Below are 14,913 nucleotides of genomic sequence, written 5' to 3'. Positions count from 1 at the left end.
AAAAAGGTTTTGTACAAATGAAGAGGTCTAGGACTTTTGGGGTGCTGCTAGAACCCCAAGATCGCAATACCGGTCCCTGCCTGAAAGAATTCAACTCAAATCTTCTTCAGCCAGAGGAAAAGTTTATTAGTGATAAAACATGTAGGCCAGGTGACGCCTGTAAAGACGAGCGGGCATGAGAGGTTCTCAGCCTTGTGGGCCTGAGATTCTCAGCCAGTCCAGTAATTTTTAAATTCTCTGTCCTGGATCTATTTTCCAGGTCAGTTGTTTTTCCAATGAGATATTTCACATTCTCTTCTATTTTTTTCATTCTTTTGGATTTGTTTTACAGTGTCTTGATTTCTCATAAAGTCACTAGCCTCCAATTGCTGTATTCTAATTTTTAAGGAAGTATTTTCTTCAGTAATATTTTGGACTTCCGTTTCCATTTGGCCAATTTTTCTTTTTAGGGCATTCTTCTCCTCATTGGCTTTTTGGACCTCTTTTGCCATTTGGGTTAGGCTATTTTTTAAGGTGTCATTTTCTTCAGTATTTTTTTGGGTCTCCTTTAGCAAGCTGTTGACTTGTTTTTCATGATTTTCTTGCATCACTTTCATTTCTCTTCCCTGTTTTTCTTCTACTTCTCTTACTTGCTTCTCAAAATCCCTTTTGAGCTCTTCCAAGGCCTGGGACTGATTCATATTTTTCTTGGAGGCTTTCGATGTAGGAGCTCTGACGTCATTGTCTTCTTCTGGTTGTATATTTTGATCTTCTTTGTCACCAAAGTAAGATAGTATAGTCTGACTCTTTTTGTATTACTTGCTCATGATCCTGGCCAATTACTTGAGTTTTAAACTCTTTGTTAAGGTAAGCGTCTGCTTCCAATGTGGAGAATGTACTGTCCCAAGCTTTGGGGGTTTATACAGCTGTTTTCAGAGATATTTGTAGGGACCTGTAAATTTTCAGTTCTTGCAAGGTGGTATGAAAAGGGGCGAGGTGTTTACTCCTTTCCTGGCCTGTGCTGTGGTCTATTAGTGACCACAAGCACTCCTTTCTGTCCTGGAACTGTGAGGAAGGTTTCCTGTCCACAGCCACTATAAGCTCCACCATGCCAGTGCTCCTCCTCACCGCGCAGGACCCCCATCCAGAACTGTAACCCAGATCCAAGCACTGGCAAAGCAAGAGATTCCTGTCTCAGCACCAGCAGGGAGATCCCTGCAATCCCCCTCTGATCAGCCACTCAATTCCCCCTCAGTCTGTGGGCCGGAAGCTCGGGAAGCAGCTGCCCACCCCAAAGCTGTGCTCTGCACTCTTGGGGAACTGGAACTGAGACTCTGCCTTCTTCTCTCAGCACCATAGAAACAGACTTTTCCCCCTGACCTTCTAAGTTGTCCACACCGCGCTGAACTCCACTCCCAGCCTGGTGCGATATACCTTTCTGATCAATCATCCAAGTTGTCTTGGGCTGGAAATTTGATTCACTCTGTCTTTTTGTGGGTTCTGCTGCCTTAGAATTTGTTTAGAGCCATTTTTATAGGTATTTGGAGGGGTTTGGGGGAGAGTTCAAGCAAGTTGCTTCTTTCACTCTGCCATCTTGGCTCCACCCCCCTTCTAGGGCTGTATCCCAAAGAGATCATAGAAATGGGAAAAAGACCCACATGTACAAAAATATATATAGCAGCTCTTTTTGTGTTGGCAAAGAATTGGATATTGAGAGGATGCCCATCAGTTGGGGAATGGCTGAACAAGTTGTGGTATATGAATGTAATGAAATACTATTATGCTATAAGAAATGATGAACAGGCAGACTTCAGAAAAACCTGGAAAGGCTTATGTGAACCAATGCTGAAGTGAAGTGAGCAGAACGAGGAGAACATTGTACATAGTAACAGCCACATTGTAAGATGACTAATATTGATAAACTTAACCCTTCTCAGCAATACAAGCACCTAAGACATCTCCAAAGGCCTTGTGATGGAAAATGCTATCCACATCCAAAGAAAGGACTATGGAGTTTGAATGCAGATTGAAGCATACTATTTACTATTTTTTTTCTTCTGTTGTGTTTTGTTTCTTCTTTCTGGTGGTTCCTTCTATTGGTTCTAATTCTTCCTTACAATATCACTAATATGAAAATATGTTTAATAGGAACATGTATGTATAGCCTATATCAGATTGTGCACCATCTTGGGGAGGGAGGTGGGGAGGGAATGGGAGAAAAATGTAAAACTCAAAAGCTTATGGAAGTAATTGTTGATAAACCAAAATTTAAAAAAAAAACACACCAGAGTGATACGGTCTCTCTCTCTTTCCACCCTTGTCCAGGAGGTGGAAGTCCTGTTCACCCACTATACAAGCTCCCTGGACTGACCTGGGTGTGGGGGAAGGGCTACCTTACAGCTGGCCCTTTTTCAGGCCCCGTGGCCCCAAGAAACAGGCATGGGGGTTTTAGTCTGTTTCATTTGCCCTTCTTAGTTCTGGGCATGGACTGTGATGTCTCCAGATTCCAGAACTCAAGCTATAGCAGTCTTGGAGGCAGGATTCTAGGCCTGATGTTGCTGCCAGCCTTTCAAGGAAATGGATGTGAGTCCTGGGGCACTGGACTTGGAACTTGTTGGGACCACGCTTTATTGAGAACTGAGTTAAGCTGTGAACTTAATTCTCCTCCCCTCCCCAGAGACAGATGATAGAAAGACAGATTACGTCTCCTAGGTGTTGGGGGAATATGTTTGTATGTTTGTCCTTGTTATATCTTTAAAGTAAATATTTCTTTGTAAAAGCTACTTTGTTAGTGGTTACATGAAACTGGGGCACAATGCCTAAAACTGAAGAAACACAATTGGTAGGGGCTTCAGCCAATGGCAGAGAAATTAGATACACTCATCTCCCCCTAAGAGAACCGGAGAAACCCTGGACCGGTGAAATGTAACAAACCTGTCCTTCACTGTTAAGCTTTGTTAATGCTTTTTGGTCCCTTCTCTTCTAGCTACATTTTCCTAATTTCTGTTAGAATATGGTTTCAACTTAACCCAGCTCTCCAAGTTCTCTTAAATATTTGATAAATATTCAACTCAAATAGACATTCCTTTGCCATATGAGTGTGTTACACTATTGAGTTTATCTGGGAAGGCTCGAGTTAGATGGTCAGTACTCAATTCTTCCTACTCCTTCTCTGGGGATTTAAAGAGTCACTTTTTTAAAAAAACATGTAACTAACACTTTAGCTTAGGAGCAATACAGTGTCCTTCAGGTACACATCTTCCCTCTCTCTACTACTTTATTAAGTGTCTGTAAGACAAAAAATTATTAAAAAATCACAATAGTTCTGAACCCACAGTTAGGAACACCTCCTAACATGCAGAGTTATGGTTCTCTTTCTTAATTTAAATTTTGTATATTTTCATCTAACTATTGGTACATGTAATGTTATAATTATAAGAGATGATATATTATTATAATAATGATATGACATCTATATAATTTGAATAAAAATTGAAATATAGGAAATGCTTAGGTAAAAGAGGTGAGCAGAGTTTATTATAGTGCCGATTACTGGACAAGCATGGGGAAGGGAAACTGGGGGAAAGACCTTTTGGAAATTCCCTCAGTCTTTGAAAAGGTGAGGACAACCAGTAGCTTCAGTCTGGTGCACAGATGTTTTCAAGGGCCCAATGTCCATCTCAACCTTTCCCTACTTTGTCACAACTTATGTTGTTTCTCCTTTTGTTTGTGCTCTGCATAGCATGGCTAATTAGTTCTTGAAATCCCCCATCTTTCCTCTAAATTTCCTGGGTGTGACTCAAATCCACCTTTAAGCTCAGAGACCTAAATAGTTCTAATTACTCTCAGAGCTAAAGAGAGAATATTTATCTCTAAATTACAAATCCCAGGTTGCCAGTCAGTTCTTATACAAAGAATAAATGAATGAGGGTAAGGCATGTAGAATACTGTGTTTGGCCCTAGGGGATATACTGAGTACTTACTCTCTTACTCGAATTCACAGTCCAGTAACATCATAAGACAAAAAACAAGGAATTTTGACACAAAAATTACTTGGTAACTGAATTAGAGAGTTGTAAAACAAAGTGTTTCGTGAGATCCTAGGAGGAATATTGGTGGATTCTGGGAAGGCAGTGTGGTGTAATGGAAAAAGTGATGGACTTGGGTTTGAACTCTAACTCTTTCATATACTATTTATATTACCTCAGCTAAGTCAGTTCTCTCATTGTAAAATGAGAAAAGGTTGATTCAAATTGTTTCCAAGTTTCCTTCTATCAACAAGTAGTTATTAAGCACCAATTTTTCTTTCTTTTTAAAAACAAAACAGAGTTGTGTTCAATTGGTCTGCTTTGAAAATGTCTGCCTGAGCCTGCATCCACAATCCATCACCTCCCCACCAAGAGATGGTGATGAGGATGGGATCTAGACCCCAAAAAGGAAAAACTCTGGGCTTTCCCATGTGGCCAAATCTCTGGAGTTCCCCTGAGGCTTTAATCTCATCAACTAACCTTCCATTGTGGCTATGCCCAATCTCCCAATTCTCAGTTACCCTTAACCTAGCCTAGCCTTCCATTGTTTTACCTCCCCATGGCTACTTCCCATCCTTAATGCTATCTAGGCTCCATTCTCCCTTGGCCATATGGTCCAGGTCCCAGGCTTTCTATTACCTCACAGTCCCTTCCCCTCCCCCCAACAGACTACTTGGCCACTCCTAGATCCCTCCCACAGTCTCTCTGTATATAAGGTCCATCTTGGATCCATTAAGGTGCTCAGATTCTTAAAATCTAGCCAATAGCTCACAAAAGTTCAGACTCCTTAAGAGTCTGCCCAATATGACAGATGTTCTAATAAACCTTGTCTTGGTTGGGTCGAATTCATTTGGACAGGACCTGCGTGTTGTGATTTTGGGGTCCCAGCACCCCTTAACCCCTAAACCTCAACAGTGGGAGACATGCTTCATCATTAGGCTTCTGTAATCATGATTCGTTACTGTTTTGATAAGAGTTCTCAAATCAAAATTGTTTTCATTTACCATGTTGTGCTTAGTGTATAAGACATGTATGTGGATAGATATTTAATATATAGAATGGTTGGCTTGTGTGTGGCAAGGATAGGTATGTGTTTTCTATCTTTGTGGGGAAGAAAACGAGGGTGGTGGCTGGGCACTCATGCATTCAAGAGTCTATCTCCAGGGGAGGTATTGAGAAATAATTGCCACCTGTAGGGAGATACAGGAGCTGATGTGTGTCAGGGGATTCTCTCAATTTCTTAGAGGCATACCCATCAGCTGGGGGGTGGAGAGAGGTGGGGAAGGTGGGGGTGGGGGAATTCTATGACTCAATCAAACATCGCAGGCCTAACTGAAAGCTAAGACATTTGTTAGCAAGCTAAGGAATTTGATCTCAATGATACAAATTCAGATTCCTGAAGAACAAATTTGGTTTTTGTAAAGTTTCAGACCCTTTTAGAATACACAATCCACATTCTTTGGCTACTTAGGATAGAAATGTAAAGCATTTCACTGGAGAGAAAGAGACAATCAATCCTAGGAGAAAAGGGGAGTATTTGGAATGAAAGCAATAGGATTTATTGTCAGAATAAGAAAACAAGGGGAAATTCAAGGGCTAGAGACTAGGAGAAGAAATCAAATAGTTTTACAATTGTAAAAGCAGTCTTTTTAGGCAAAACAGCATCTCTTATCCAAGACAAAAGGTAGTGGTTACAACAATGGATGATACTCTTTCCCCATTTCTGCACAGGGTCTGGGAACTTTCTAATATTATGTCTCCCTGGGTAGTTGAGGGATTTCCACATTGTTAATCCATTAAGATGTAGTGAAATGATTATGGCTCTTGTTTTTTCCTCCATGCGCACAAGTCTAACTACCATTATCTCCTGGATTTGTGACCTTTCCTCAGATCATGATTGAGATAGCCCAAGGCCCTGAGCCCAGGAAACTGGGGAATAGTAGTACATTTCAGACCACTGGTCCTACTTCCAGCCTGGGCCTCATAACCATCATTGAGAGGAACAATCACTGTGGAAAAAGAGATCCCTTTCTTCATCACTATCAACACCAACTGCTAGAAGTAGCAAAATCCTCAGATTGCTGATTTCTGCTTCTAGCCCACCCCCCCAAAGCCATCATCTTGGGAAGCAACCCTTTTTGGAGAGGTAGCCTGGCAAATGCTTTGATTGTTGCTACAGCCCTGTCTCCTCAGAAGCCACAGTAACTAAATATAATAATAATAATAATAGTTATAGCTAACATTTATATAGCACCCAGCCGCTTTACAATTCCCATCTCTTTCTCACAACGACCATTTGAAGGAGATGAGAAAAATGAGGCAAATGAAGGTTAAGTGACTTGCCCAGGGTTACACAGCTAGTAAGTATCAAACCACTACCCAACCTAAAGACCAGGGTCATCATTAAAGTCCTTGGGACTGTCAAATGTTTAATAGCAGAAACAGATGTTGAGGTTTTAGAGGTTTAGTGGTACTGGGACCCTGAAATAGACAACACACAGATACTGCCTGAATGAATTCTACCCAAGTCTTCTTTCAGCCAAAGACAAAGTTGATTAAAGATCTGCTACATTGGCCAGACTCTTTAAGGAATAACGTTAGTGAGCTATTGGCTAGATTTTAAGAATCTGAGCACTTGGCTATACTCTTAAACAATTTGAGCACCTTAAGGGAGACCAGATGGACCTTATATACAGAAAGTCTGTGGGAGGGATCTAGGAGTGGCCAAGTAGTCTGCGGTGATTGGACGAGGGGTCTAAGGAGGATCTGGATGGGAGTGGCCAGTAAACTGGAGAGACTGTGAGGTAACAGAAAAGCCAGGGACCTGGACCAAGTGGCCAAGGGAGAATGGAGCTTAGATAGGATTAAGGGTGGGAAGTGCCAGGGCTCTAGGGAGGTAAGACAATGGAGGGCTAGGCTAGGTTAAGGGTAACAGAGAATTGGGAGACTGGGCATAAACAATAATGAAAGTCCAGTTGATAGGATTATAGCCTCAGGAGAACACCAGAGATTTGGCCATGTGGGAAAGTCTAGGGCTTTTCCTTTTTGGGATCCAGATCCCAAAGACATGGCCTTTTCCTTTTAGGAGTTCAGACCTCATTCCCATCATCAGCACATTGCTAGATGCTTGACAAATGCTTTTTCACTTATTAATTCATGTCTATCACAACTCAAATATTTGTAGACTAGGAGTCCAATGCTGTCTTTTGGAGATCAGAATAAAAGTCACTTTCCCTGGTTGCTCCAAAGGGGATGGTAACACCTTACTCTCACCAGCTTTGCTCCCTCCCACAAAACCCCTGGTATAGGAAAACAATTTGGAAAAGTGAGCAAACCTGTTTACCTAAGCAAATAGTACAAAGAAAATGAGGAAATTATATAATTTAGAGTAGGTGAAAGAATATGTAAGAGTAAATAAGCTCTCCAGAAAGGAAATGTAATTTTGGTTTAACCAAGGAGAGAACACTCTCCGGGAAGTCTTGGAATGACATCTTGAAGGGACCCAAGTTCCCCACACGTCTGTATCTCTGGAGAGGTTTTCTGTACATCATTACAAAGTTTTCATCTTATCTCTCATCTGTGTCTTTCAAACTCTGCTTTTGAGGTTTGGGTACCTTATGCAATGTCCTGGATCAGAGGACTCTGAACTTCAATCAGGAATATCTCTCCACATACGAAACACTGAGCATCACAGGCCCATCCTTCAGGAAACAACCCAGGTTTGGGGCAGGAGTGGGTTATCATAAAGATAATTTTAGTTTTCTTCACTTCTTTCTGCATCAATTCATACAAGTCTTTCCAGTTTTCCCTTAATCTGTCTCTTTCGTAATTTCTTGTGGAAGGAAGGAAACAAATATTTATTAAGCCCCTGCTATGTGCTAGGCAGTGTGCTAAGTGCTTTACAAATATTATCTCATCAAATATCATCTCATTAATTCTTACAATAACCCTGGGAGATAGTTGCTGTTATTGTCCCTATTTTACAGTTGATGAATCTCAGGCAGACAGTGTTTAAGTGACTTGCCCAGGGTCACAAAACTAGTAACTATCTGAGGTTTACTTTGAATTCAGTCTTCCCTACTCCAAGCCCAGTGCTGGATCTCCTATGTGACCTAGCTGACTATTATGGAGTAATCACATTCCATTCCATTCACATACCATGACTTGTTCAGTCATTCACCATTTAATGGTCACCCACATTGTTTGCAGTTGTTTGCTATAGCAAAAAGTGGGACTATATATATTTTTTATATATATAAGTGCTCTCCCTCTATCTTTTTTAGTTCTAAAATTCACAGCATTATTAACTGCATTCATAAGCCTGTCTTCCCATTTTTGGGGGCCACATGCTGTTTTTCTGCAATTCAATTTTATTGTATTTTAGTTCCAAATTCTCTCCTTTCCTTACCCCTCCCCAATCCATGGAGAAGGCAAGAAATGCAAAGTACATTACAAATATGAAGTCATACAAAAACTCATTTTTGAATTGACTTCTGAAAATATAGTCCTTCTAGCAGCTGTTGTTTTCCATTTTTGTCAGCTTTGACATCTGATAGGTTAAAAGTGGGAAACATAGAGTTGTTTTAATTTTCATCTCTTATTAGTGACGTGGAGTATCTTTTCACATTGTTGGTAGCTTAGACCTCTTTACTTGAAAGCTGTCTGTTTATATTCCTTGGCCATTTACCTCTTGAGAAATAGTTCCTGTTCTTATATGTATATGTGTATGCATTCCCTACATATCATGGATACCAAGCCTTTATCAGAGAAATTTTCCACAAAGATCTTTTCTCAGGTAACTTTTCCATTTTAAGATTAATGGTTTTGTTTGTGAAAAAACTTAAAAATTTAGGTAATAAAAATTGTTCATTTGATCATATCTATCTCTTATTTGGTCAAGAACTCTTCTCTATCTATAACTGAAAGGTATCTCCATCTCTGCACCTGTTACTTTTAAAGTTATTATTATATCTAGATTATATTTACATTTTGAGCTTATATGTGCCAGGCATCATAAAATTTTTCCCAGATTGATTTCTAATTTTCCTAAGCAGGTTTTGTTGAATAGTGAGTCCTTATCCCAATAGTTTGTCTTCGGATTTCTATTTCAATTGCTTCTGGATATTGTGTAAATAATTTATTCCAAGGATAGTTTTCTTTTTCTTTTTTTTTAAACCAGTACCAGATTATTTTAATGATACCGCTTTTTAGTGTAGTTAGTGATCTGGTCCTGCTAGCCTTCCCACCACATCTCCTTCCCATATTTTTCATTATTTCCCTTGACCTTCTTGACCTTTTGTTCCTTCAAAAATTGTTATAATTTTGTCTACTTATATAAAATATTCCTTTGTATTCCATCTTCTGCCTCCATTTTGTTTTCTGGCCAACAGAATGTGAGGGACTGTTTCATTTTGTCTTTGTGTCCCTATCTCCCGGCACAGTGCGGGAACACAGTAGACACAAATGCACAGAATAGAATTGACTTTGCTGGTTAGGCGGACAGAGGAGGGTAGAGTTCAGAGCTCGGAGGACTTTGGCTCTACTCTATGGTAGGAACGGACAGTACGACTACAAGGAGGCCATTCTAGCAGCTTCCACAGATCTACTCTATGGTTCCTGGTTTCCTCCTGCACAGGAAGCTCGGCGGAAGCCATGTTTGGAGGGGGAAGAGAGGAAGTGGCGTCCTCTTCCCTCGCCCAGGCAAGATGGAGTGGAGGCCGCAGGACCTCTAACTGAAGCCCCGGCGCCCAGGAGGGGGCAGGGGCCTGTCCGGTTGGGACAGCTGCCAATGGAGTTGCCATAGGGTGAATGACATCTTAGGGCCCTTCTGGCTCCCCCGGCGTGTAAGCGAGGGGAGGAAGAGACGGTGGCTGCGGGAGGACGAGGGCGCGGCAGAGGGGGAGGGGAGAGGTTACCGCGCTGGAGCCGGGGTGGGGGCGACGGGGGAAGCGGCGCAGGCGCGTAGTGGCGGGAGGGAGGGAGGGAGCCCGGGCGGAGCCGACGCAGGCGCATGGAGGGACGGAGAATGTGGGGGGAGTCTGGAAGGGCAGGGTTAGGAGAGCCCCGAGAGGCTAGGCGGAGAAATAGTCAGGACGGGTTGATAGAAAGTGCGGTGGGTCGTCGGTGATGGTGGGCTATTTGGAAAGGAAGGAAAAAAGCATTTAAACGCCTACTATGTGCGAGGCACTATGCTAAGCGCTTAACGATTATTATCGTTTGATCCTCTAAACAACCTGGGGAGGTAGGTGCTATTAAATAATAGTAGTATTATAACTCCATTTTACAATTAAGGAAACTGAGGCACACACAGGTTAATCCCAGAGTCATCTGCTGGTAAATTTGGTTGGATTTGAACTCAGGTTTTACTGACTCCAGGCCCAACACTCAGTGCCGTATGCACTGCACCAATGTACATTGAAGATATATGACTTTTAGTTGGGAAGGAATCCCAGAGAAAAGGCACCAAGGACAGGAAGAGGGAAGCCTTTTGGAGAAGATGGGGTTTGAATTGACTTTTGAAGAAAGTCACAAGATGCGGTTGAGTTAGAGAGGCCAGGCTTGGGTCTAAGCCACCATAAAGGTACAAAGGTGGGTGATGAGATTGTGGGGAAAATTGGAGGCAGCTTTGGATTTGGAGTTGGTCCTGGGTTCAGATTTGACCTCTGTCACTCATTGGTTTTCCTACTAAGGGTGTCAGGACTTCTCTAAGCTACTTTATTCATCTGCTAGACATTGTTTTGAGTCTCAGATGAGAAATATGTATATGTATGTATATATGAAACATAATATGTAGATAGGGAAAGGCACTAGCAGTCAAGGGATCAGGAACAGCCTTTTTCTGGAAAAAGGAGGCACTTGAACTGGTTTTTGAAGGAAACTAAAATTTCCAAGAATTGGACGTTGAGGAGGGAAAGTATTTCAGGCGTGTGGGATAGTCAGTGCAAAGGAATAGAGATGGGAGATAATCTGGCCAAATCCCAACCTAGGATTACTCCTATGCTCTATTTTCTCCCCTCCTTATCTGCTGCTGCTGAAGTTAGCTGGAGGCACATAAATGAGCTGATTGGGAACACTGCTAATCTCATCTGGGCCCTCACAGCAGCCAGGCTGTGCTTGTATTCTTCAGCCTAATTAATTCCCTTCTCACAGAAGTTGTTAGAAACCTTTCTGTCTTCAAGTCTTTTGCCTTTCGGTTCTCACTACCAGTTCAGTGGAGGACCTCTTTTCTGAGAAAATTCAGGCCAGTCACTGTGAACTTCCTTAAACTTCACTTCAAAACACCTTGGCATCATCCAAGGACCTCTTTTCCTCTAGTCTCTGATAATGAAATGGCTTGTTTTCCTTGCTAGGCCATTCCCACTTCCTGTGCCCCTGATTCCCTTCCGCCCTCTCTAGTACATTGCTTTCTCAACCATCCTTTCTCTCTAAGCTTCACTTTTTCACTATATGCTGCTTGCTTTCCTTCTGCCTCCAAATAGCTCCATCTCCTCTTTCCTTAAAACAGAATTTTACTAGACTCTATTATCACTTCAAGCTAGTGAGCTCACACATACTCTCTATGTGTGTGTACATACACACACACACATACATACAGAGAGGGATCTATATTTCTATATCCCCTTCCTTTTTCAGCCACACTCCTAGGAAAAACTGTCTACTCTCATTCCTTCCACTTCCTCCCACTCTTCAACCTTTTTCAGTCTTGTTTCCATCCTCATTACTTAACAGAAATGGTTTTCCAAATTTCCAGTGCTATCTCACTTGCCAAATATGATACATTATTCCCATTTCTCATTCTTCTCCACCTCTGTGCTGCATTTGACATGGTTGATCATGTTTGGGTATTCTTGTCCCTCTGGATTTTCTTGATACTATTTTTTTTCCCCTTCCTGACTGAACACCTCTCAGTTTCCTTTTGCTGGATCAACTACATAGGACCTGTTATAGACCCTTTTCTTTTTCCTTTGGTAATCTCATCAGCTTTCATAGGTTAAGTTAAATTATCATCTCTGTGCGGGAAAAGTCCCAAGTCGTATATAGCTAGCCCTATTTTCTTTCCTGAGCTCCATTTTCACATCACTGCCTGTTGGGCACCTCAGACTCAGCGTGCCAAAAAGCGTTCTTTTCTCACCTCCCCAAACCCTTTCTCAACAAACTTTCCTTCCAGTCTTCCAGGTTTATAACCTTGGTGGTATGCTTTTTCACATTTAAAAAAATTTTTAAAAAAAAGTTTAATTTTTAAAAATCAACAAGAATTTATTTTCTTTCATTCCTATCTCTCCTCCAGTTAAACCAAAAAGAAAGGGGGAAAAACCCCTCAAAACTAATATGCATAGTTAAAGTGAATTCTTATATTGATTATGTGTAAAAATATATGTCTCATTTTTCATCTCAACCCCATTATCCTCTTTCTTTCAGGAGGTAGGTAGTATGATTCATTTTCAGTCCTCTGTAGATGTGTTTTGTCATCGCATTGCATTAGTCAAAGTTCTCAAGCCTTTCAGAATTGTTTTTCTTTATAATGCTGTTGTTTAATTCTATATATGTTTATTCTGCAGATGTGCTGCTCACTTCACTCTGCATTAGATCATACAGGGCTTCCCTGTTTTCTCTGAAGCTGTTCATTTCATCATTTTCTTATGGTGTAATAGTATTCTGTTACAGTCATATACCGTAATGTTTTTAGCAAGTCTGTAAAAGATAGGTACCCCATTAGTTTTCAGTTTTTTGTTACTACAAGGAAGAACTGCTGTTAATATTTTTTCATTACTAGTTCTTTTCCTTTTTCTTAGATATCTCTAGGGTAAAGTGAAGCACATAGTTCCAAATTGCTTTCCAAAATGGCTGGACCAGTTCATGGCTCCACCAGCCTTGCATTAGTGGACCTGTTTTCCAGAAGTCCCTTCAGTAATTGTCATCTTTCTTTTTTTGTCATCTTTGTCAGCCTGACAAGTGTGAAGTGAAATTTCAGAAATTTGTTCTAATTTGTATTTGTCTAATAGTGATTTGGAACATTTTCCCTTATGGTTGGGTATAGCTAGAAAACTGCCTGTTGCTATCCTTGACCATTTATAATTTGGGGAATGGTGTTCTTATTTTTACAAATTGAGATCTGTTCCTTATATATTTCACATGTAAGGCCTTTATCAGACAAACATGTTACAAATTTATTTTTCTGAGTTATCTTCCCTTTTAATTTTAATTTCATTGATTATGTTTGTGGAAAAATCTTTTAATTTTCCATAATCAAATTGACCATTTTGTCTTTGTGATTTTTTTTCCCTGTCCCTTGTTTCCTCATAAACTCTTCCCTATCTATAAACGTAAGAGGTCAATTTCTTCCTTGCTCCTCTAAAAGGTCTGGGTAGGATGATGTCTTTAAGAGGCCACTAGGTAGCCCAGGAGAGTGCTGACCAGTGTTCAAAGTCCACAGCAGACACTTACTAGCTGCTTGACCCTGGGCAAGTCACTTTGCCACTGTGTGCCTGTAACCTCCACTGTAAAATAGGGATAACAATAAGACCTACCTCATGGGACTGTTGTGAGGATTAAATAACATAATATTTATAAAACTCTTAGTACAGTGCCTGGCATATAGTAGGTGCTTGAGAAATGCTTTTTCCATCCACACTTTTATGTCTTAAGTTATGTGTCATTTCGAGGTTACCTTGCTAAGGTCTTATGTTCAGACTGCTTTACTGTTTTCTCAGCATTTTCTATTGAATAGTCTTTCCTTTATTGAATGCTGTGGTATTATTTTTGCTCCTGTGTGTTGTGTACACTATCCGTTCCATTGGGGGAAAAAAGTCTGTTTCTTCTATACTTTTGGAACCTTTCCCTGCTTTTGATACCTTGTAAATCATTCCCTTGATATTCTCACACTTGTATCGCCTTCAGCATGGATCTTCTCAATATCTGCTAGATCCAGTCTGGCTGCTTTTTTTCCCCCTCTTTGTAATCTTCTTTCCATTTTCCTCTTCAAAGGTCCCTGGGATGACTTTGCTGGATAGCTTGCCAAGCTTTCTTTAGACTGGTTTTACCCTTCACTGCTTCTTTCTGTTTTATGAGATGGCACTGCTCATGATTGTACATCATCAAGATTTTTCAGATGAGTTCATATGCTAACATAGTGTTGCCTTTGGTAGCAATCTCTCTCTGGAACATAAGTCAAATGTGTTCTGAGTAAGGTGCTTTAGGAACTCTTGGTCTTGTAGCAATTAATTTACATTGGTTTTAACTTTCAGATAAAATTATTATAGTTGGTGTCAGTGTTGTTTTTATTGTACATTTCCCTTTTTGATTTTCAGTAGCTTGTTAAAAAACAGGTTTAAATTTTTTTATACATCACATCCTTTTCTCTTTATTAGTATTTTGATTGGAGCTCTGACAAGTCACTGTTCTGGCTGCGCAGATAGCTGATTCAGATAACTCCTGTGTACAGAAGTCTTTCTTTCTGTGAAAATGTAGTCATTGTCATTCTTTGTGGTATTTAGTGCTCACCATGTCTAGAATCTAGTGTGTCTTTTTTTTTTTTGAAGAAAGTTTTTTGGTATAGAGACCTGAAATTTCCATATCATTATCTACAAGCCTTTGACTTTTCTTTCTTTTTTTTTTTTTGCCTTTGGCTTTTCTTGTTTCTTTGTTCTGAGGCATATTTTCCCATCTAATTCTCTCCATCTTGACCTTTTCCCACCTTTGCATTGAAGTCACCAAGAATTTAGAACATGATTTTCATTCAATTTGAAGGGTCTTACTAAGTTCATCATAAAATTTCTCTACCACTTCATCCTTAGTAACTGATTTTGGTGAGTAAGGTGCAGTTATTGTCATGATCTTTTTTGCAGATATTCATATGTATTAGAATACATATTGGTCAAATGTCCCATGGATAACAACATATTTCTTG

The 14,913-nt window shown here is 40.4% G+C and overlaps 1 protein-coding gene across 3 annotated transcripts in view; it reads left to right on the top strand.

Annotated features, from left to right (window-relative positions):
- Nucleotides 1–14,913, top strand: part of MDM4 (MDM4 regulator of p53) — a 73,316-nt gene that overhangs the window by 14,328 nt on the left and 44,075 nt on the right. Inside the window, exon 1 of one of the 3 annotated variants that reach the window (XM_021002915.2) lies at nt 9,647–9,850. The exons of 1 other annotated variant lie outside the window; for it this stretch is intronic. The gene's annotated coding sequence lies outside the window, so the exon portion shown is untranslated. Of the gene's footprint in view, nt 1–9,646; nt 9,851–10,101; nt 10,249–14,913 lie in introns of those variants that run through there. One more of the 3 variants, XM_021002916.2, reaches the window with a different exon arrangement.

This window comes from Phascolarctos cinereus, unplaced genomic scaffold (genome assembly GCF_003287225.1).
Source record: "Phascolarctos cinereus isolate Bilbo 61053 unplaced genomic scaffold, phaCin_HiC Scaffold_5;HRSCAF=322, whole genome shotgun sequence".
Lineage (NCBI taxonomy): Eukaryota > Metazoa > Chordata > Mammalia > Diprotodontia > Phascolarctidae > Phascolarctos > Phascolarctos cinereus.
This window is presented reverse-complemented; position numbering and strand designations above follow the sequence as displayed.